Raw genomic sequence first — 25,387 nt, 5'->3', positions numbered from 1 at the left:
GCGACAAGACGGCTGACATCACGCCTCAAGAGGCGCACGAAAAGGAAGCTAATAAAATGCACGCTAGACAACAGGCACGTCGCCCTAGAAAAAGGATTGGACCGTTGCCCGGGATGGAAATTGTTCTGGGCGGTGTATCGTCCCATGCTGGGGACCAATGTTGAAATGGTTGGTTGTGTGTTTTTGTTTAATCCGGTCTATAATGTTGAGTGCCCTCTTGATTCCACCGTAGAAATGATTTTGCTCAATTCCGTTACCAGACTAAATATTTTATTTCACTTCAGTTCAGAATTTAACTCATTTCACGTCCTTTATTCGAGCTTTTCCATTTCATTTCACCGCTTTAGAATTCCCCTTTTCAACTGACACCACAAACATAAACATGCAATTCAATTGTAAATAAGGCTTCAAATCGATTAGCAGACAATGAGACGTGCCGATGCTCGCTGTAGTGAGGTAGGTCAGGGACAAAAACCAATATCCATTTCTAATATTCTAACCCCATCGCATGGCGTTCCTGAAGTGATAGCAGTAGTGCAAAGCTTAGGCGTAACAAGCTGTCAGATTTCTCCAATATAGAAAGGAAGCAAGCAAACTCTTGCTGCTTGAAGAATGACGGCCCAGAGATAGGATGATTTACTCCAAATAAAAACGCCTATCCAGGAATAAAACGTTATTAAAATCATTTTCTCTCACCTGCAAACTTGACATGATATTGATAGGACTTGTGTCCTGAACCTGACCTTTCGCTGGAATTTAACAGAAATAACCTTTGTGGTGACTCAGCTACAAATACTCCTCAACTCGCTAATGGTGATGATTGTTCAGTTTAATTTTCTATTGTTTTAAATCGGTTCTTCAAACCATAAAACGATGGGAAAATATTTTCCACTCCACTCCATCGATCATGGTTGGAGGAAAGCTTTACTACTTCCTAGTTGCATGTTAGGCAGCCAAAACTTTTGCCATAAAACGTCCAACTTGGCTTGGCACGGCTCCAGAACAATATTTTAAAGCCAAGCTCATCCCTGACCAGTGTCTAGACATGCTTCCACAATTCGCCAAAAAGCTGTGCATCTTCCCAAAAAGCAAGCGAAGTATAAAAAAGACTACCAATCCAATCGTTAATAATTCTCCAAAATGCAGAAAAAGAGCTACACTCATCTGCATGTTACTTGATCCACAATCACACACATACATCCCACAGGATATCTTGCTTACAGATTCGAAATCACTTAGTAAGAGAGAGATAGAGAGAGCGAGAGAAAGAGAGAGAGAGAGAGAGAGAGAGAGAGAGAGAGAGAGAGAGAGAGAGAGAGAGAGAAAGAGCGAAAGAGAAGGAGACCTTGAACATCCGTGAACCAACAATAACAACTAAAAAAGCCAAAGCCAACACGGCACTGCTCGTCAAACACCTCTCCCGCTGGCCTTGAGCTGCGGGTTGTGTACTGTTTTGTGCTAAAATGCACATAAGTTAGCAAGCGTTAGCGCACTTCTGCCACTGCCACATCGGAACAACCCGGTCACTTCCCGCTTCCCGGCAGGGTGGCGGCGCGCATGCAATCACACCGAGCCGCATACAGTCGCATTTTGGGGCCGGCAAAGAGGGTGTGAGTTTCGGCAGAAGTCTGACGCCATTTCGAGAGCCTTCCCCAGCAGCGGCAAGCTGATGGCTCGTCCTGCTGCATAAACCATGACGATGACTACCGACTTTACGAGAGACCACGGAAAAATGCGTTAAACATTATCGAATGGAACATGGAATTATTTTACATTAACTTCCTATGGGAAAAACGATCACCGGCGGCAGTCCTTGTCTAAATGAAAACCGAAAGGTCGTAGGGTAGTGATGGACATTATTAGGAAACAGAGACAGATAGAATGAATAATTCCTCAGGTATGAAGTTACATTTCCTCTGCTTCTTTACCACGAATCTTGTTGACTGCACGCGACAACAAGTAAAAAACAAATATTAAAAATCGTCTATTGACCTTCCCAGCAATATCAGTCACGAGCGGCTTGAGCTCAATCATCACAACCATTTGAAAGCAAAATAATTAGCGATTTCACCCGAAAAACGACTTTTGCAAAATCACTTACACGAGGACAGAGTCGTTAGGACAGAAATAAAGATGATATAGTATAACTCGCTTGCTCAGCACATGGCGTGTGGTCAAGCGACCTGGTACAAATGCCGACAATAATTCAAACCTTTTTGCGTCGTTGCGGGTGTCTTTTCTAAGAAATCGTATAAAAAGAATAAAGTTCTTTTCATTTTTTTTAATTACTGCAATTCAGCTATCGATGGCGTAGAATAGTCTCAAACAAAGAGCCTTAAATAAGAGATCAAAGCAGCTTTCTTCGTCTTACTGTTGCAGTAGAAAACAACATCAGCATGACATCCGAATGTTGTACAGTTCTTGTTTTGCCGCGACGAAAATTTGATTTTTTCCAATCAGCAAACGAATTGTCTCGCGCACCTGGTTCAACAAACCCCAGCTGGGAGAGCGTGTACACGTGTAGTGGCTGAAAGTGTTTGCTGATAAACGTACCCCATAGCGTACACACCGAGATTGCACACATTTCCTGAATACCCTAACAGCTTTTTGTGAAGAATGCTTACGTGATGACGAGAATATTGTCTGCGTTTTTAATTTCATTCTCCAAACGTTTACAACTAAAGCCAACAAAGATCGTCTGCTGCATACCTGAAATAAAAGAATAAAGAAACAGAACCGATTATTAAAAATAATCCATTATTTATTAGCTGTTGGTGTGATCATAAATTATCTAATTTAATCATAAATTAATTCCGTTTCCTTCCACTTCTTTTCCACAAACACACTCCACTGTTTGCACTAGGTCACTGTAACGTGAGTGCTCAATCAACACACACACAAACAATCCGTTCCAGGAGCCACACATACACACATACATGCATTAGAATCACAAAACCAAGTATAAACTTTCGTAATGATTAGTTGAAGAAATGTGTCGGGCACAAGCTTCTAACTCGCTCTGCCGTAGAAACTGCTGGAGAGGTCGATGCTTCATCCATTATGCATAAGGTAGAGGAAGCAAAGTTTCATCTCCTTCCGTAATTTTGAACAAAAGTTGAATACAAAAAGTTTCAAAGATGCTTAAGCGAAGCCTTAAAACTTAAAACTACCCAACAAACATATGTACCACAACACCAACCATCTTTCAATTATACTATAGTATTACAGGCACTTCTCAAGCGTACGCTGTGGTTAACTTCAAAGCTAACCCCAACCCTACTAACCGCCATCATGTAAAGACGCTAGCAACAATGTTAAGCTACACTTGCGTCACACATAACCCCTTCGGCATCGTGTACGCAAGCCCCCCCTCATTCTAACAACTGATGATCAAGATACGAATCAACGTCTTCCCCTTTTTCGCACTCCACTGACAAATGCACCATGGCAGCAAGAGCAGCAGCAAACACACTTGAACGATGCCTCCATTGGCTGTACCATTCGAGTTGAAATATAATCCTTCTGCTATCGAGCTTTTCCATTAGCACAGACACAGGGGGAAAGGGGGAAGCGAAGTCGTCCGCCGGGCAAGACGACACAGCATGGTTGACCACGTCGGCGGGGAAAAGATTGCCTTCGAAGTGCATTTGCACTTCCCAGCTCTCTGTTCGCCCCTTTGAACGCGTCCCACTTATCGATCGACATGCTCAGATATTGCTAATTAAATCTTAACATTAATATTATTTCTGCCTTCTCATTCTCCCACCGACGGGGTGAGGAGGAGCAGCCAGAGTAACTGACGGTCTGGCGCATAGTCTGGTCGCGTCAGCTGGCTTTGCGTCGATTGCCGGAAAGCGAGAAACGCTAATTGTATAATGATTTGATTGATCAGCCGAGTCGATCGATGACATTCGTGCGCACCGGATTGCCGCGAAAAATATAGCCGCCGTGCGGGCTTATCGCACCCGCGGCGAAACCATGGTCCTGGGTGAGGTTTGGAAAAATCATCTGTCATACTCGTAAGCTGCCTATCCGGCCTGCCGGCCGTTGGTCCGCCCACCCAGCCCGGTCCGTCACTTCGAACCAAACGAAAAAGGACTCCTCGCAAAACTCGAACGACCAGTTTCACCTCCCGATGGAGCACCGTGGCGGGAACGGGTTTTCGAGCTGGTATCATACTTTTTTCTGTCAAGGTGATTGTTGCCGTCACCTCGAGCTCGAGCTTTTCTCAACCCGACACGGAGACATCCCAGCCCGGGAGAGCGCGTGTTCTCCCTCTGCCACCTGTCGGTCCACATAACATGGTCGACCCTGAAATGGTGGCTGCAACAAGCCGACACGGTTTCGCCAAACCGAAAACCTCAGTAGATCATTTTTCATTCAGACTTTTGCCCGACGTGTTTAATGGCGTTCAGCAAGCAGCACGATACGCGGATAGGATTTGTCGCAGTTGCAATGAAATTAATGACAAACGGCCGTTTTTTTTTTTTTGTTTGCCCTCACCCGCGCAACACGCAATCGCAACAAAAGGTTTAATAGCTTTGCTTAAATTTTGCATTGAAATTGAATAAGCCACTGCGCGCGCGCCTTTAGCGGCCGTCGAATTACGCATACAGTTGTCCCGCGATCACGCTCAAGGCTGCATTTGGGAAGCTCCCAGGCGAACATGAGAGACAATGTTGCTTGTCCGTTTGGTTTGGCTGGCCTTGAGCCGGTTGGGAAATTAGAATACATTTCCATCAAAGATCTGAGATCGATGGCGCCTAAGATGTTACGAGCGGACAACAACGCCCAAAAAGTAGTTCGACGCTCAGTGTTATGCTAGCACTGCCAGGGAAGTTGTGTGCATATTAAACAGCCAAAACCGAGGAAGTGTGCAGGAATATGCTAAAGCATTACCTGGAACATCGCTAAGCACATCTCAGGCATCAGAATGGTAGCTGCTTTTTGTTCGATTGTAATCTTCGCCAGCACAGACAAGTACGGTGCTCAAATGGTAATGCAGACGAACACGCAACTCAACAGACTAGAGTTCAATTCTCAAATATAACTCAAAATGAAACATTTTTGCTTGTCTTTTATACTTGATCGGCATTCAATGAATCCTCCAAGCGAATAAAATGCTATTCTGAAACGTTGATGTCTTCTAGTCGATTGTACGTGGTAGTACCACACACTTATATTCAAAGCACACTCATTGCATTAATGAATGTTTCCCCCGATCATACCTTCGATTAGGCATGCACAGCACACACCACAATCGATGAGCTTACAGCAAACGATTAGCCAGCCAACCAACACACATTTGTTTATTTATTTTTTCTACTCCTCTCTTTAGTCTTGCTTCAAGTCAACATCCGCAAACGAACCGCACCACAACGGGTACAAGTGAAACACAGCGGACATAATTTCTCATCCAACCAATTCCAATGGCGATATGATGGAAGGAAGTCCTTTTTAGATCACTATCGAGCCCTCTCGCGTCCATCAGGGTGGTCTGGGGAAACAGTTGTTTAATAATATTCGATGATCAATTCCAATCACATCTCCGAGGACAGAGAACGTACGAAGTTCGATGCGAGTGTAAACTAACGTTCAAAGTACCAGGCATTTCGAAGAAGAAGATCCGACATCGTTTTATCAGATCGAAACATCTGATCGGATCGGATACGAGACCTCCTCAGTGCAATTTCGCGTGTGTCTTAGATCGTTTGAAGCACTTGCTCGTTCGGACAAACGATTATTGCGGAAAACATCGTGTAAAGCGTTACTCTTACCACGCATCTTTCAAGTCCAAGTTGTCGAACAAAATTAGCTTCTTCATTGCACTCTCTCCCGTTTTTCTGCAGAGTGCATCGTATCAATTGCTTGGTAGGGTAGTATTTTTTCAACATTGGTGTCAGTGAAACAAGAAAAAAACTACCATCTCCTCATCGACACGATTCCGTCCGTGCACGCATTCACGGTGAATGTCACAGTGTAGGTCAACAGATACGGCAGACGCACGCACTTCCCGCGCCCCGAATGGACCGGGAGGAACCGGTTTCGCTCTGCGTCACCTCCATCGCAAGAAAACCGGTCCATCGGGTCGGTGTGGCCGATGGAATTGGCCAAAGGAAAACATAACGATGGAGTTAAAACTAAAAAAAAGCACGCATACATTCATATTACCCTGAAGCAGTAACGCAAACACTACCCAACTCGTTGAGCAGAAAAATTAAAGAATGATAGAGGGCACCAACACGCGGGACGTCGATCGCTGGGAGTGGGACGACATGGCTGGAACTGGCCCTCTGTGGACAAGCTTCTAGCCTATTGCTTAGCCCGAGAGAAGATGTTCTTTTTTAGACGTTCCTTGCTAAGAGCTGAAACTGATGAAAACTGGTTTAGGGTTTTGTGTTGCGTACACACATGCCAGCCTATGGAGAGGAGCTCGAGCTGGACTACTATGAAGAAGATTGCAAAAACGATTTTTCTCCGTCCTCCAGGTCCTGCATGGAAAGGTATGCATGGAAATGCATTCAATACGATCCTTCCCGATCCAAGCGGGGACGGAAGAATCTTTCGCGGAGAATGGTTCGATCTCAAGAGGGGAAAACTCCATCGCTACAATGTTGCGAGCGCTCCAAGAATGGGGAATGACGTGATATTTCAACGTTTAATTAAATACGGACCGGCTGTCCAAAGAAGGATAATTGAACGATACGCCAACGACAATTACACATACCGTGCCTATCAACACTGCATCCGAAAGTACCGAGAGCCTGTTCGGAGAGCCTGCGCATCGACATGATCCTGAAAACAGCCAACGATCAGCGCTACTTTGTTGCTAAATGGGACAGAGCTCGATGTCAGGTGATCATTTGCCAGAGGTGTCCGTTTTCTGGAACTGTGTCTCGGTGCTTTACGTTCAAGAATCTTCAATACAGAGAGATATTCAGGACATGATTCATTGTTGGAATGTTGCATTTTAATAATTTCGTGCTAAAGCCACCCTACCGAGACAGACTATAAATTCAGCTTCATTATTCACTCGGATGCGATATATGAGCTGCGTAAATGCCAATGTCCGAATAATACATATTCATCTCGAAAACTAAATCGCCAGCAATATCAACAACTATTCTCTGATGGCCCTTGCAAAAAAGGCCTCCTCTATTACCTATTCCATTCTAATGCGCGTTTCCTTTTCCGGTTCGCAGCGGCTAAAATCCGAACTATAACTTCAAACCTAACCGCACACACAAACAGACCCGCGTGCTTTAATATGGACGACATTAATCACCTTCTCAAAGCACTATCTAACTGCTCTCGGCTTCCGGTGCCAGGCCGTTAGCATTTCGATAATAACTCAAGCACTGCTAGGTGCTAACGTAGCTCAATCTCGTCACCCCGTCGATCGCATACACTCTAGACGCGACTAGTTCGACACTGCTTCCTCCGGCTGGCCGGCCGGTGGCATAAAAAGGTATGCACGCGTTTGTCAGTTGTCCAAAAAGGCGTGACACCGATCAACGGACGAGCACGGAGCTCTGCATGTGAGGGCGCTCTCGCACGCGCTCTCTGGCCTCGGATCGGTCTGTTTGCTTAAAGTTAATGGCGTGTGCAAATGATTGATAATCTCCTTTGTGACTTTTGCACACACTTTACGGTCTCCAACCAACGTCAAGGGACACTAGGAGAGAGGGAAAGAAGTTTGGGGTGAAAAACAAACAAATGGGAAAACAGGAAAAACCCCCACGACCACTACCCTAAGGGTGACTCTGTTTGTAAGGTGAGGCCATTATCTTTAAAGCCGCGTACAAACACCATACACACATTGCAATAAACGAACGACTCTGCAAGACTTTACAGTCATATACCTCGTACAGTGAAACAGGTTTTACCTACACTTATGTAGGTTTTTGAAAATAAATTCATTACACTATTCAATTATGATAAAGCTTGGAACTTGTTAAGTTTCCAACCAAAAAATTAAGTGAAGTAAAAAAAGCCCACTAAAGTCCTGAATTAATGAACCATTTATCAATGAGCGAGTGCTGTTGCTTTATCAGCCACACTGAAAAACTCCATAACTCAGCCTGCTGCTGTTACACTGCAAGCTTACCCAATGTCCTACATTCCCTAAACGCAATGGAGCCCTCGCAAGGGACTGTGATGTGTGTAAGCTAACTGCCACACGCGATCGAAACACTTTCCACGCCAGAACTACCTGGCGCAGGACCTAAACAGCTACACACAATCTAATCGTTGGCAAGTTTGCAGCAAATTAATCAATGTCCACTGTAAACTATACCACGACACGGTATAGCAGCGAAGACGGACACAATATGGATGTCCTAGTGGACGCTACTTCCTAGCTGGTGTTCCTTGGGCAAACAAGTAAGAAAAACTGCATCACAATTTAGGCACCAAATTACCTAAATTACGGTATTATGTCTACTTATACCTTCCTCCAATTGACATTCAAAGTACCAATTGTTATCGTGTTACCGTTTTTGGGAACCAGAACAAAACAAACGTCTAGCAACAGCAACCAACAAATTTCACAACCTACACAAATCGTGCCAGACCGTGAGCAATCTCTCCTGCCGAGATTTTTTTTTTTGGCAGTTCACGTCAATCGGGTTGATTAACGATAAATAATTTGATTGACAGGTTGGGCCAGAGCAATAAGAAGCCTAACCCACACCAAAGGATGAAGAAAGCGAATTCTAGCAGAAAACATCCAATAACTCTCGCCTAGTGCGGCTAGAACCATACTTTCATTGGCGTATTGTTTCTCTGCCCGTACCCCCACGTCTAACTTTTCATAAGATAGTGAGCTTTTTAGACTCGCACAGTCTCCATGAGTCAGCACGTTGTTGGGCAACATGGCGACGAATGCTCCCGTGAGTGTAGGTGTGTATGCGTGTGTCCCGAACACTCCCATCCTAACCAAAGCTGTGCCGCGGCAGTGCTCACCTCCTGCCGCAGTCGATTTTCGCATCTTGATAGCCCATTAAAGCTTGCCACCCGCGCTGCCGGGCCCCAATTGTAAGGTTATGTTGTTCGATTCCCCCAGCACGCTCCGAGCCGGGTAAATCAGGAAGGTTATCCCCGGGGTGGGGGATAAGGCAATTATTAAAAGTGACGAACTAATCGCACCCCCAGCTTTGCCGTCTATTCCCACCTTCAAAATCCTTGCAGGTCATTGACCTACACGATTCATTAGCACGATTCTGTTCGTGAATCTGTCCGCGAGTGGCGTGGTGCCGTACTCTTAACCCCTTCCCTGCACCATTTTGAGTGCAAAACATTACGACCCTATAACAACAGCCAACCCAACAAAAAAAAACACGTTTAGACGGCAACAAACATACCAGCAAACAGCCTGGACAGCATTATATCGGCGCCTCTGAACGCCCTCGTGAGTCGTCGTCAATCTGCCATCCAAGCTCGGAAAGGCATGACCGGTCGATTTGGCATAGAAGTTTCCGAGTACCACACGTGACACACCGGGCGGGCGAACTATTCCGATTGCAAAGCTGGATGGATTTGATTGCAAACCACGTTTACACCTTCCCAGATCTATGACCCTCCAATCCTCCCTCTACCAATCCCTCCGCCAGTAGCGCTCGCAATTCTGAAGTTTGTTCACTGTTTTCTAGGAACTCACAGAAGATCTGTCAAACGTCAGACGAGAAGTATGCGAGGCGTGGTTTTTGGACACCGGGTCGGTGCCTCTCGTTGGCTTTGCCATCGTTTTTGATCGCCGCTGCTGCGCCGAATTGTGTTTGCTCGGCATCTCTGTACGTTTGATAGCCTTTGTTTGCAGAAAATAATGGCCAATTGACGTGTGGTGTATTTGATGATCAAGCAACCACTAGAAAAAAATAGACGACGATCGCTGGGCAATAGTGTGAGAGACACGTCACGGTTTTGGTGGAGGTGGAGATACAGAGAAAAGCAATTTACCAGATTCCAGGTGATCGGATTACTGTCGCCAGCTTTAAGGCAAGGTCGTGAGCAGAATTCAAAACGGTGGCGAACAAATGGGATGATGCAACTTGTTGTCTTTAACTCCAGAGGACCTATTTTAATGAGGTGGCGTTAAGAAGGTCAATGTATCGTTCAAGATACATGATAAGGTCTTCAAATTGTTTGAGGTTTTGATATCTTCACAAGAACTAGAAGCCTCTGATGACTTACATCTGACCGGAAGTGGATCTTCTGAGAGAGTTAATAACCTCCAGAAATTCTATCAATACTCTTCCAGACAAAACATCTAACACAGTCCTCATCTTCAGCCAAGTCTCATTAAACCGATACCTCCGAAACCGAACAAGTAGTACAGTTCCCATTCACTCTCATCTCCCTTAAACAAAGCTATCTTTTTTGTTACTTCCGTTCGCGACTTCCTTCAGCCTGATCTGCATTGTTTTTCATTCATTCCTCTCTACCTATCGACTCTTCTGCCAAAGCTACTGAACTATTCCACCTCAGACTAGAACAATCAGCTCCCTTAAGCGTCCGCCAGATTCGTCACACTCTTACATCATCGTTCAGCTTTAATGATCACGCATTTCCACCTTTGCGGAAACCGGCCTTTGATGCAGTACAACCGGCGGCAGTCACTAAACATGGCGGCATCCAACATCACAATGGTCCAAGATGGGTATTCGATAGGAGGCTCGGGTTCTATTCTATTGCCTTTTGGAATGTGAACTAGAGGCAGACAGAGACTGAGACGGAGGGGAAAGAAACCGACCGGACACAAAGGTACCCGGGTACATGGTGGTTGTGTATCGCGTTATAACAATGAATCAACACTTTTCCTTCCACGTTTTTCTGCTCTCTCGGTGAAACGTGCCAACGTCCAGTGTGTATGCACCGGGGAGCCATTCTAGTGTGCGATCTGTGACGATTCTTCTAGCAAAAGTTCTAAGTGAAGTTGACTACTTCCCAGCCTGATATCTCTCTCGCTCACTCCCGCTTTCCAACAACCCCAAACCAACAGAGTTGGAGAAGTAAGCGCGCAGAAATGATAGATAGCTACGCAGTTTAACCTTGAACAGTCGCTTGTCAGCATGTGCATGCGGCTCCATGTGGTTGTGTGGAGCAAAAAACACCCCCAACCGCTCTTGCGTTACATTGCTTTTTCTTCCCTCCTTCCATTCCATGCATAAGCGACCGACAGAAGGGAACCACGATTGTCTGACGTCTGAGACTGGGCTTAGATATGCGTGTGGAAAAAAGGGGGTAAGAGTTCGCTTACAGCGCGTCTGTGACTTTGGTTTGCGCTATCGAGAATGCGGTTGCGCATATGCTAATGAACTCTATCGCTCAAACGAGCTAAGTAAACACACTACGTACACTGCCAAAGCCTGGGGTGGGAGCAATACGTTGGAGGTTTGGTAAAGCATTCTGATCTTTGCTCGGGAGACTATTGGACCCGGGTCTAGAACCCGCTTGTCTAGACAATGATCTTACTTTTGTGGTTTTCAAAGACCAATAACAATACAGTTGATTAGATAACAAAAAAATATATAAAAATTGTAAACTACTTCACTGACGGTGTCCTAAATCAACCTTTTTGTGTGCATTATTGAATCACTTCCGTTTGAGCTCTTCTTACCAAGATTTACCTAATTCTAGGCCCCAAAACAACCACCAACAGGCCAATCTACTTAATCCCCATGTTCTGCTGATGGCGCCGACGCAAGCCACCTTCAAAACGGTGCAACAAACACTTGCCCTTTAGAACGCTGCTGCACACACCCGGTCGTACTGGTTTCATTTTCTCAACCTACACACACACACACACATCCTCTCGTTATGTCACACACGCAAACCCCCACCCAAGAGAACCATCTTCCCTCCCACTGCACAAACAGAGGCACAAGACACAAGTGTTTTCTAGCGGAAAGTCTAGCAAAATTACACACCGTTCAGCACACAAACACCGCTGCATGTGCGCAGATGATGCGCACAGTTGCGATCCGATATAAAACGCCCAACTGCATATGCAAGAAACAGATACGCGCACACACACACAGCCGTATGAAGCGAGCGTGATATTAGCGAGTGAAGACAGCGTTGCCTTTTGAACATCTCTAACACAATTTCAAAGCGGAACGCATCGCATCGCGCAAGAAAAGGGATGCGAAGAGCTAATTTTAGCCGAACGCAACCGGTCCGCTAACGCAACGAGATGCAGATGCCGCTGCACATGTCAATGATGAGGCGTAGGTTGTTATTATAAAGCAAGTTTTTTTTTGTTCGTAGAATCAGCCAATTTAATCCAAGTTCTTTGAGAGTTAGTCATGATTCTCAAAAAACCTAACTTATTATGTTAAAATTACTTTACAATACACAAATAAAATTGAGAGCATGCCTCTCGTTAGAATGAAACGTTCGCTTGCGCGAAAAAAGAAAAAACAATCCCAAACACCCATGAACCCAAAAACGAAATCGAGCGCACGTTTTCTGCTGACCTACTAAACGCACACGCTGCGCAAGAGCTGCGCGTACACGGTGACGACGCATCTGCATGTGCGTTGGTTGAAAAATGTGTCTCCTCTGTCATTTACTTTTCGGGTGCGTCAGACAGCTTAGCCATGTTTTTTGGGATATAGGAAGAAACATTTCCTGCTCTCTCGTGATCCACCAAGATACTTGCTTCAATGTAGAATTCAACCCATCTTTTTGGGGCGTAATTAAGAAGCTTCATCATTCATTACAAACTAAACACAAGCCGCTAGAAACGATTCGCAAACTAATTTTCCTAAGTATCAACCCGTCACCTTCCTAATTACGTCTCCAACAGACTCGTTGCGATATAAACATTTACCAATCATTGTGAAAAACTCCAACCATTAATTATGATGTGCTCTGGCAGCACCCGGCTCCTCGCCATCTCAAAATTTTCATTTCTAAAAGTTTGCCAAAACATGCCACTAACCGGGCGAAGAAAATTGCTCGGTTGGAAAATGTTTCCGCCCCATTCTCTTTCCGTTGCATTTTAATTGCACACTATAGAAACAAAATATCTCTGCGCAAAAAAAGGAAAAGTTAATGCTCTACCGGGGAAAACCATTGGCAAAGATAAAAGGAAACGAGGAGGAGAACACTCAAAGAAGGCAACAAATCAAAAGAACCAGAAAACAAACCAAACAACGCACGAATGATAGAGAAAGGGGGCAAACAAACCCACCACCACAAACACAGAGACAAACATAACGACCAGCAGCAACAACAACAACAACAACCACACAACCGGAAGACGTTTCGCTTTTATTTCCCTCGGACGCACTACCCGCGCGGCAGCGATGGCGACGACGGTGAGGGTCATAAATCTGCTTCACAAATTTGACCGAAATGTTCTCTCATCTGTTGCCAACTTCACGAGGCGTCGCGAGAGTTTGAAGGTTTTCGATAGCAGAAGCAAAAACAATCTCACACACCAACAAAAAACAACAACCCCGGCACACCTGTGTGCTGTCGTGTGTTTGTGTGAGTGGTGCGTTTTCGATTGCCAGGAGGGGAGAAGATGGAGTCGCACACACGTCATGTGTGAAATTTCGGTCATCTATATTCGGCGGTTAATAAGCCGCGACCGCGATGGTTGTTTGGTTCAAGGCTTCTTTTGCTCTCCCCTCCCCCGGTGCAAATGGAGCAGCATGCATTTCTAATGTTCATTTAAAAGAAGTGGAAGTGAACGCCCAAGTTCATCAAGAAAGCGCTAGAACGATGTCCTACCTGCAGTGGTGTGTTCTGGTGACCGATGTACTCACGAAGAAATATGGGAAATACTATTCAGCTAAAACAGAGTCTTGAAGAATTGCTTTTTGAGTTGGGGTGGTTTACTGCTGCTGCTACTGCTACTGCAGCTACCAAGCGAACACAACACGATGGTTATCTGTTTTCTTACTCTATGTTGCACACTCTAGCTCGATTTGCTTTCGTATGTTTTAGCACTGTAATCACTCGTTTCCGTATTTTACTGCTTTCTTACACGTAGTACACATCCACTGCTACCATTAGCATGTATCTCTAACACTAAGGAAACATTTATTTCCACACTTTAAAGAAATATATTTCACAACAGACACACATGTACATACACACACGCACACACAAACCATGGGGGACACAAACTGAAAACGTCGCTGCAGTCGCTGCGTCACTTTACTTTCTTTCTTCCGATTTCACTACTTTCGAGTCGCGATCATCGAAACCCGGACCTTTATTTACACACTTAACTGACTCACTCACACACTCGCCCCAAAAGCACTCTGGCGCTGGTGGCTGGGCTGGCCAAGGTTAGATGCGCGTCTGCCGTAACCAAACTGCTTTTTTCTCTCTCTCTCTCTTTCCTTTCTGTATTTGTTGTTTTGGGGGATTACACATTTGAACCACTCACACACACATTTCACCCATCAAACGGAGCACCTCTCACTCACTTTGAACCTGGCGCGATCGACAGCTACTGCAATCGCAAACGATCCTGCTGCTGCTATTTCTCCTCCATTTGGTGGCTGGTCGTGTCAAGCAAATCTTAACGACTTTTCTCGCGGTTGAGATGATTTCCTTTCTTCTTCTTACTCCTATTTTTTCTTACACCGCTCCACAAATTTCGGCCCCCCCCAGTGCTGACTTCACCACACCACCAGTAGGCTCGTGTTTTGGGTACGATTGGTTGACGTTGAAATATTTGGGAGCAGCAGCATATTGGTTTCACTTTCCTACACTTTTCACTTTTCTTTTCGTTTTCCTTTTGCGGGCGTTTCTTCTCCCCGATCTGGCTTGTCAACACTACTGCTGCCACTCAGATTTCACCACCTTGTTTTCAATTTTCACATTTTGCACACTTTTGGTGTGGTGTTGCTTTTTCCACGACACTTTTCTGGCGTGCTAAGGAAGAGGTGCATCGCATTTGCTCTGTTGGAAAAATGGAAAATAAGGAAATATGCAACGAATTATTTACCGGGTACTGCTACTTAAACCTAGCTCAACCAACACGAACAGCAATTGAGCCATTCTAACGTAAAAGAAGGGATTTTACACAGCAAATATGCTCTTTGTTCATAGTCTTTTAACAGGAAGCATCTTTAAGTCTTCCGTTGGCACATTAAACTCAACACTCCAGAATTGTGCTCGCTCGTAAAAATGGCCTGAAAAGAAACAAAGAAACAAAAAAATATTGTTAGTTGTTTTTGCTCATTTAACCAATTTAATAAAACGTTACTTAGGAATTTCCTTATCAATCTAATCAATATCTAACTAATAACGAATCAATTCACCCTAAAAGGACCTTGCACCGATTTCAATCTCAATTCATTCTTTAAGGTAAAGCATACACATAATCGAATTACATCGAACTGTTCCTCCACAGTGAAGCAACTCGATTGCAGAAACTTAAAATGTTCAATCAAGAGCATCTCATCCACACCATCGCTTTATCCGTGGCGTCCGATACCCAACTTCCAGCTCAATTTCTCCACCCCAAACACGACACACTTTCGCTCTCAAGGTCGTCCGGAGCAGCCTTTTCTCTGCAGCTTTCCTGTGGCACTACATGGCGATCGTTTTATCAAAATCGAGGACAGCAAAATCGAGGAAAAAATGTAAAGCACAAGACAATCCAATCCTCCAGAGAGCAAAGGAGTCGCTTGATTCGATTTCAGTTCCGGCGCGATATTCTAACGCCAAACCCCGTACGAAGAGCTAGACGGTGCTTGCACGATTCTATTCAACCTCACACCTCGATGTCGCGCGCAAGAACCTTCTGGACCAAAACCGCTTTATCTTAACTAAAATCCTCCGCTCAGTCCGAGCGAGCCATTCGCACCGAAATAATTTCATTCCAACACTTTTTGTGAGCTTTTTGCCCTTGTAAGCAAACCTGAGTCGATTCGTTCGCTTGACACAGGAATAAAAGTAAAATATGCTAGCTCCCTCTCCCCTGCCATCGTCACGACGACATCGTAACGTTAAACGTGAACGTGAAGCAGATTACTCGATTGCATGATGAAGTAAGTTTTATGCTCTATCGCTACCTCCCTCCACACGCACACACGCGCGCGCTTTTGCCGGCAATGTTACAAAGCTTTCCGCCAAGCGGACGCTGGAGCTCGCCGGACGCGCACACAGCACACAAAAGGTGCTAAAATTTTACGTTCATTTACATATAAATTTTTAATTCACTGTCAGCTTCACGTTGTGCGCTCGGTCGCGTTTTTGGGAAGGCAAACACCAGTTGGCAAACACCAGAAATAAACGGACCAAAAAGTGATAGACGCGCGTGCTCCCCTCCGGGTGCTGCACGCTGCGTTAGCTTCCCCGCTGGAGGCACTCATTTAAATACATTTTTAATGTGTAAAAGAACACCAACCAAAGACAATTAAAAACGCGGCCAGCTAATTCACGGATTGAATAATGTCTGTGTGTGTGTGTGTGTGTGTGTACGATTCCAGCGATGCATGCGAGTGCAAATAATTTGAATCTCCAAAGCGGGCATAATTAGCTTTTTTTTGTTGTCGGTACCGGAAACTAATTGGTATATCCTTTACCTTTCTCTTTAAATTCGTCGGAATGATTCATTCTCTATCTATCTCTCTAACGCTGAAACTATAAAATGGTTGTCTCATAAATCATATCTTAAAATAAAAAACTTCAAACATCTATTTCCAGTTCAACCATTCGATCCAGCGTGTGAGATTTAAAAAAAAAACAAATTTCCCCCAAAAAAAGCCCAAAACAACATACCTCCATCAAACAAATATGACAAACATTCAAGAGATAGCAGCTACCAGGCGAGTAACAAAAAAACATCTAAACTCTCTTCCAATAACTCGTAAAACTCTGCCAGCAGATGCATTCCGTAGAAGGTGCCAATTTTTCTCCAAACGAAACCCCCAAAACCCACGATCGCATTGAACGTTAGAACAACACTCACGAACGGCCACAACAACAACAACAAAAAAGCTGCAAGCTCCACCAAAGAAACACAGATAAGAGCTGGAAGCTACAGCGAAAAGCACGTTGTTCCTGTCCAGCTCGTTCCGCGATCCGAGACGCTTATGCTCGCAAGAGGCACCAACAGCATCACACCAACACCATCATAGCACCAAGGCACGCTACGCACGTGCAAATCGAGTGACGGGGCTAACTGGTCGAGAGCGCGGTTGGTTCTCTCCCCTTACCCAAACGTACACCCTTTCTGGCCAGCCCAACACCCCCTCCTTGGGCTGTGATTCGGGGGTCGCTTGGTTCGAATGTTTCGCCAAAACGAGAAGGGGTACCGCGCGCAAGGGCGGCAGAAAAACCGGTTCCCGGTTGTTTTCTTCTACCGATCGTGCACCGCGGGCTTCCAAATTTTGGCCACTGGCCACGAAGCAAGCAAAACAGTTTCTTGGCAGGTTTATGTTTTTTTGCTGAGCAGCCCACGATCCATAGAGCGAACGGAAAATACGCTAAGCATTCGCAACAAAATTCGCCACCCGGGATTGTGCCTCGGGATGCCCCTCGATTGGACCTTCTTCTTTTCTTCCTTTTTCAATTCGATTCCCCGTTCCGTTTGGTGCGAGAGGAAGGAAAGTTCTGCAAAGGGAAACGTTTTCTTATCCCTTTTCTTGACCGTGGCTGGGTTTGTGTGCTGTTGCCGTTTGCCAAATTGACCATTCTTGCCCATTCCTTTGTGGGCCTTTCTATTCCTTTCCATCTTGAGCATCCCAAAAGCGCATACCGACGGGTTGGGTTCGGCAAAAAAAAAAGATTGGAACTTTTGGCAACAACCAAAAACATGAACAAAAAAAAAACTTCGTCACGAGACACCCAACAGCAAGCAATTGCAAGAAAGTGAAATGGATGGCTGATGATCGAGCGCCCCAAAAACGGGTTTCCCCATCGGGGTCCGAAGTTCGTGGAATTTGAGATGTTCTCGTCGTGATAATTTCCAAGGGAGGCTCCTTTTTTCTCGCGCGCTTGGCACTTGATTGCATTTTCTAGACCGCCTGATGACTCCTGAAGAACCTAAGAAGACTTCATTCAGAAATTCCCAACAGCCAACGTAACGGAGCTGCTGTTCGATTCCTAGAACGGAACGGTTCTGTAGTGCGAACATTCTTGAGCTGAAGAACTGCAGATATCCTTTTCCTTTCTACAAATCTGCAGATATTCACTCAATGAACGAGCTACCTGCACAGCTGCAAGCTATTGTCTATTCCAATCCCTTTCCTATTTTCTTATGGAAGGCGTCATTTAACTCCAGACAAATGTTTCTTGTGTCGTTTTTATTTGTGTGCCGTTCTACACACCTTTATGACGTAATTAACCCAATAAAAACGAACACAACACCAACACACTGGACCCTTGCTAAACTTTCATCAAACCGGAGCAAGTTGAATGACTTCTTTAATCATAAAATCTCGCCTACAGTGCTGCTCGCTTTCCGTTTCTCCGCTTGCATGGTCCTCTAACGTCCCTAGTGGACGTTATGCATACTCCCAGCTCTCAACCCCAGGGGAGCTGGGTCCATTTTCGGGGCCTTATCCCATTTGTCATTTCAAACACGCTCAACCGCTCGCAGCTATACAAAACCGAATATCCGTTTAATGATTTTAATGTTGTTTCCCTTATTTTTTGTGTTAGTTCGTTTCCGTATCCACGGCCACATTAACCATCCCCCTTGTGAGGGATGGAAGTGAGACGCTAGAGCAGTAGAACCGAATGAAATGGAATAGTTTCAAGCTTTTGCTGTACGCGTGCTTTCGTAACTTTTTTTTTCGTGTTCATCCCACCGGTATGTGATCGTTTGTGGTAGGTTTTTTTTTTTTGTATTCCCAGCCAGCGGAGCAGCTCCACTTACCGACCTCTAGCTGAGGGTGGTGGTGGCAAAGGGTTTCAATACTTGCTCAGATAGTGTGACAACAAGCACCGGCAACAAAAAAAGCTTGCACCCAATTTGAAATAATGAATCATTCCACCAAAAAAAGGAACACGTTCATAGCATCACTCATAGCAAGACGAGAACTTCCATCGAAAAGCACCGGAGAGTGACGAATGGAGAGTCATTGACATAATTAAAAAAATAACACTAATTCTTTGCCTGTCCTTACCACAGTACGGACAAGAGTGCGAGAAGCACCACTAAAAAAAGGTCGCTTTAATTCTGTTGCCCATTTTTTTTAGAGCCACAAAACTGTACCAAGTGACGTTTTAATCATCTCAGTGATTGAGCTCCATCAATGCCTTGTACTGCCTTGCAAACGGTAACAAACGCACACGCACGACTTTCCAACAGTACACGCGTAACTTGCTTCAATTAAGTAACAACCACCGTAAATCCGATACAGTCACACGCCGACCACCAAAACAACACCACCAACATATCGATTCCCGCCAACACTGCACAACGGTAGATAATATCGGTACATCGGTTTGACCGATTGGTCCAGTTTTCCCGACCCCTACGACTTTGCCAAGGCACACACAAACACACGCAGGTACAGTAACGAAAATTGGAACGTTTTTCCAACACGATACACCTCGTTGCGCCGTACCCCAAAAGCTTCCAAAGTAGAATAGCCCGACGATTAAGCGTACCGAATCCACCCAACATAGAAGGATCTCTTGCTACCCCATAAATCGGAACATTCCCTCCAACGTCTTCCGACTCGTGCACAGCACTCGTGCTCTTTGATTGATGTAATGAGTGGAAGAAGAGAAGCCAGAAGCCACACCACCGACCGACACAGCGCCAACGCTCTTCGACCGCTGTGTTCTAATTCCGAGGTGATAATGATACGCTCAGCAAATGTGATAATTACTCTCGGGGAGGGGTGGTGTCTTTCGGTACGGTTCATAGCAGCGGAGCACCATTCCATCCTGCCTGGGTGTGCCGTAATTGCTTCCAATCAGTAGTTGAAAGTTACACAATGCTTTTAATGCACCAGAGTTTGGAGGTTTTTCATATTTACTTCGTTCGATTGCGACGGGTCGTCAGGAGGAGGAGTAAAGTAGAGCCGTAGATCATCAGAATTGGTACCGAAAATTTGGAATTGATGTAAGATTCCAACTTCTAGCTACTCCGGAAAAGTTTGAACCTTTTTAATGAGGCAATCAACCACAATCGAGCGGTAAAGCTTAATCGCTGAAGTCTTCATGCATGTTGTAAGATATCTTGTTCATGCATCTCTTCAACCACCAGCTTCAATGAAACAGGTCCAAAACACCATTCTACATACCTCAAGGCGTAATTCCTAATATCCGAGTTCCACACACACACGCACACATACCTCAATCGGCACCATTCTAATCTGAAAACTCCCACGTGTTCCAATTGCCCAGCAATTCCACCGGCCAGCAGCAGCATGCAATTATCGATCTTTTGCTACCCTCCAATGCTCCACACCTTCCTACGCCGTTATTCTTTTCCGAGCCAAATTTCATACCCGGTAGTAGGCAAGTCGATCGGCAAAAATTCAAGCCTACTTTTTTTACTTCTACCGATGTGAGAGCTTCTGTGTAACCGATTCTACCTACCGATTACCGCTACGGAAGCGGCTGGTGGGAAGTTTTACCCAGTCTTAGCGCAAAGATGCAGTTATTCAACTGTAAACAACGTTCAGCAAAATTGTGTTACAAGTGCGCACTGTTATCTCTTTCACACTTGCAGCCCGATTGAGCGATTGTGTGAAGAAAGTGAAGAGCCCCTGCCCCTGTCCATTCTCCCCGTGACTCCTTCCTTCTCACTAACGCTTTGTTAGACATTCTTTAAGACGGCTGCAAACAACAACAACAAAACCCCCAGAGGGCTCTTCTATTAAATGCACCGCAGACATTCGACACCCCCGTTCCGTTGCGAGACAAGGCCACGGTTGGTGGTGTCGAATGTAAACCGTCGGGGGCAAATGCGCACGCCCAAGTGCATGTCGCAATGGCCGGGCTCTTGCAAACCGCGCGCACCACAATGAAGCATGCAAAACTGTGCTTGATCGTGCTGCGAATGTTCGCGAGATCCCCTTGCCCTTTACCCAACGCCAGACAACTTGAAGGGTTAACAACTTCGTAAAGGTTGCCCACCCTCTACCTCTACCACTCATACATATATGTACGGCGAGAATCGGCGCAAAACCGTTGCCGTAATGCAACTCACCTGCCACACAAAGGTCAGTGTGAAGCGTTAGTCAATCGGTGTGTAAGGTTAAAGTATATGCACACAACGACGATACAATCTTCACTACAGACGTTCATTCACATTGGGGAGTTTGAAGAAGAAAAAAGCAAACATTCAAGAGAGATTGGGCTGCACTGCAATTGCTAACTTAAACACTCAGCAACCTTTTACATTAGTTAAACACTTCAAGATACTCATAATACGTAAGCGTATGCAATGCCCCTTCTTACACTGTAACAATATCCACCACCCAGCCAAGGTCCGGTAAGGTGCTAAGAAACAAAGTAATCTCAACCGATACTCCACTCAGCACCGCCGTTCACGTCGAACTGTGAGGCCTGGCGAAAGTTCTACAATCAGGCTCCAACCGCAGGTCTCAATCACAGTCCTAACTTCGGAAGTACGTGTCAGTACCCGTTTAAAACTACTTCAGCAGGACATCTAATCACTACGGCAGGAAAAAAAGCTTCCTTCAGATACGACGGTGGGCTTATTTTGTCTACAATTACTGCCCCATGAATGAACCAATCCCAAACGATAAATCCTCACTTTATCAGACGCGTGACGATTGAGCTCAGCGTGTGTGCGAGCGCGATGTTTTGTGACATCTCTACCCAGCCTAGACACCATCAACCTTCGGCATATGACGGGCACCAGCTGAAGCGTGTCCTATCGCGCACAAGTTTTCAACCGAAACCGATGCACGATCGCAATCGAGACGCCGTGCACGGAACGCATTCCTTCGATGAGTTGTGAACCCCCCTACAAAGCAGCACATCGGTAAAAGGTTTTATCAGCACACTTACGAAAGGGTACCACCGCCACCACTACTACCTCTATTATGTAATGAGCTGGCAATTGGGCCTGGGGCAGAGCGAACGATAGGAAGTGGGGTTCAACCATTAGCTGAACGGTGTGATAAGTGGGGTACGTGACTAGGCAGACAATATATGCCGATGCACTTGCCGTCGACTTGCGGGTTGTGATAGTGACGAAGGAAATTGTTAAAGATAGAGCAATGGTTGCATATGCCACCAATATGGCCGCTTTTGTTGAGCTCCACATGCAGATACTTTATAAGACCTATCATACTACTGTCCTAAATAGTTTATTTGCAAGATGTTGAAGTTTATCATTCGTTTTCAAATAGATGATCGGACGCATACCAACCCGAACCCGAGAATACAGCGGACAGTGGTGACATTGAAAACTGACAACCACTTAACGAAAGGGGTACATCACTGCAAATACTTGACTGTCTGTTTGCCGCGGCGAACACAACCGGTTCAACCAACGGATGTGTAAGCATGAAAGGTCCACATTCACGAAAGGAAGGGCACTCTGTGTGTTTAACTCCGGCATAGTATGCCCTTCGCACGGTACCAACTATAGCCAATAGTGTCGCTGGAGTGCGACTACACCAGCGAGCGCTCGGCTTGGCCGGTGCCTATATCTGCCGCCCATCATCCATAAATACCTCGGCGCGAGAAGTACCGCAAACAACAAACGCAGTCTTTATGACAAATTGTCTGAACAAACACTGCCAGAAGCACGTAGATTCTGACCGTTATTAGTCGCCATTTGAAGCTGTCCGACATGCTTTCGCTTCATGCAAATCGCGAAAGAGGGGCAGATGCGTCACGCAGTGAACTTGAACGTGGACAGTGCGTGATTTGAAAATAAAATACGCGTCTTGAGACACATTGTCCAAGAATGTTTTGACATTTCTGAAATTTCCACTTACTGGAAGTCTTTAGGACATGCTTACCTAGCTACAGTTACTGTCTTAATTGGAAGGCAACTTTCATCTGTACGCTCCACCTAAGTGCTATGCTATTCCTGCTGACCTCATTCTCAGCATTAGTGCTACATCTTCACCCCCCACACACACACACACTCGCCTCCACATAGGCAGTGTATTGCACAGCCATTAGAGCAACGGCTGAAGCACGTCGGACAAAATCTAACGGCAGACAAAACAGTCACCAGCCGTGACGACGGTCGCTCGCTCGTCTGCAGGATGCAGCTCTAGACGAAAAAATTGATTTTGCTGCTTGCCAGCACCCACCACGACAGATCCTACCGGCAGACGCACACCAAGAACAACACAAAAATCAATCATCATCTCGCGCATGCTGCTGCTGCTGCTGTTGCTGCTGGCCTCATTTTGCTAATGAGATACTGGGGTGGCTATTTTTACGCCGAATTTGGATGCTTCTTCCTTTGCGAAGTTTTTTTGTTCTTCCTCTTTTTGATGCAACCACCACGCACCAACACTGCCTGCGTTTGAATCGCCCGACATCCAAAACACCGAAAGAAATTAGGTCTAGTCCATTTAATGGCAGTATCATTGCCGAGTCATTAAGTGAGTTTGTTTGCCTTCATTTCTTTGGGTTCGGTGCGTTGGTCGCCCCTGCCTGATGAGTAAGCTTCTTGATGGATAAATAAATGTCGACCCTATGCGGGTGTCATTTGTTTGCATTTGGCCAATGTGGGTAGAGGTGGTAGAGCCGTTATGGACCTATCTTCCCCCTGCAGACATTAAACTAAATAGACAATTATTTCAAATCCAAGAAGGAAGAAGCTTCGTTAATCCGCAAGAGATTACAAGATTACTTATTGCTGCACAAATATAGCTCGTTTCAGGAGCAAGTTTGGCGAGCAAACGGCAGCAACTAAACCTTCCTTTGTCACTCAATCGACTTACCACTCCTTAAATCACGGCGCTATTGCGCCAAATTTCAAACATGCATTTACCTGTAAGTGGAGAACAGAACACACAATAATCGCTAACATAAATCTTGGCCGACTGTTCACAATAAATATAAAAGCTTCTTGAACCTCAAACTGTCCCACAAATAAGCCCGCGGCGGCGGCATGTACACTTCTTCATTTTCTGCACCCCCGAAAACAGAGATGCGTTAGGCCACAAGTCAACCGGCCTGGTCATATATTACACCCTTTTTGGAGCAGTCCATCGAACGCGCCGAACCGCATTTCGAACCGGGCATGCCGCCTTCCGCAGTGTTCGAAACTGTTCCGGAACTGCTCAGCCTTTGTGTTGCCAAGCGGCGGACGAGACCCACCCAGAAAGCGAAACCCTCTGTCCGGCTAGCAGTGGAAATTTATTCCATCCCCATTATGCCTGCCAAGTGCAACCGGACCTCGGTGCGGGAAAAGTGCAACGAGGTCTCTTTTTCTCATCTTGCCGCTGGCATTGTCGCCACCGTCTGGGCCTCACTGGCTGGGCTGACGTTCGACAATGTCGCCGTATTCTTTCGGATACTCGGGTCCCGTTTTGGGGAGCGTAAGCTTTTGGCAACTGGCACCGATACGTGCCGTTTTCGTCGTCTATTGTGCTTTGCTGGCTGTGGCTGTTTTATTTTGACTCGTGCGAGCGCTTCACTTTTTTGTTTTTTTTTTGCTCACTGCCTCCATTCGCATCATGTTTCGTCTTCGACAGCTCGGAATGTTCGCAATCGGTTCGGTTAGATTTGTTATTTTATTTTGCCTGTTCACCATTTCCAACACCAAACGGGCGGTCGGCCATCTCCTGTTACCCACCCACCCCTGTGCCCCCCCCCCCGTTCTGCCCCCATGCAGTCGGTTTCGTTTTTCTCTTTCCGTAAGTCACTTTTTTTTCGGGAGAGCACGGTTAAGGTGAACGAAAACGAAACTTATCGACAATCGGGCGACAATCGTCGTCGTCGTTGCTGTCGGGGGAGCTGATATTGCAATATTTTATTTATTTTCTTATTTACTTATTTCTCGTCCCTATACCTCCTTCACCACGGTGTGGCGTTGAGCCCGTAAGGGTCCATTTTGACTACAAACGGACGCTGGCAGAGCAACAAGAAATTCGGAAGAAGCAGAAACGTAAAAAATGCCAAACAACAAAACAAAAACTGCCCACAACGACGACGACGACACCGACGGACGACAGCGACCATAATGTTTTGGGCCAATAAATTCGAGACAGTACTACGTTTTGCGCCACAGTTTGCTAACGGACGGGAAGATGTGAAAACGAAACTGGCAAAACAACAAACCAATCGGTCCAGACACGCGGAAGACGCCACGGAGAGCGCAAGTAAACCGATGGAAACGTTTACGAGTATGAAAAAAAAACTAAACTAAAGCAAAGGAACATCCTACGAAATGTCGACTAAACTCTTGATTGGATGCAATTTAAAAGGAACCACTCGGAAGGATATGTACTTCTTATTA

At 45.6% G+C, this 25,387-nt stretch overlaps 1 protein-coding gene across 7 annotated transcripts in view; it reads right to left on the bottom strand.

Annotated features, from left to right (window-relative positions):
• LOC121599732 (ecdysone receptor) overlaps positions 1–25,387 on the bottom strand; it is a 186,505-nt gene that overhangs the window by 135,635 nt on the left and 25,483 nt on the right. For 6 of the 7 annotated variants that reach the window (XM_041927772.1, XM_041927770.1, XM_041927773.1 and 3 more), the window contains exon 2: positions 13,741–14,922. The gene's annotated coding sequence lies outside the window, so the exon portion shown is untranslated. Of the gene's footprint in view, positions 1–13,740; positions 14,923–15,046; positions 15,156–25,387 lie in introns of all 7 variants that reach the window. The other variant, XM_041927771.1, reaches the window with a different exon arrangement.

This window comes from Anopheles merus, chromosome 3L, assembly GCF_017562075.2.
Source record: "Anopheles merus strain MAF chromosome 3L, AmerM5.1, whole genome shotgun sequence".
NCBI classification, from domain to species: domain Eukaryota; kingdom Metazoa; phylum Arthropoda; class Insecta; order Diptera; family Culicidae; genus Anopheles; species Anopheles merus.
The sequence above is the reverse complement of the archived record's forward strand: the minus strand, read 5'-3'. Positions and strand labels throughout refer to the sequence as shown.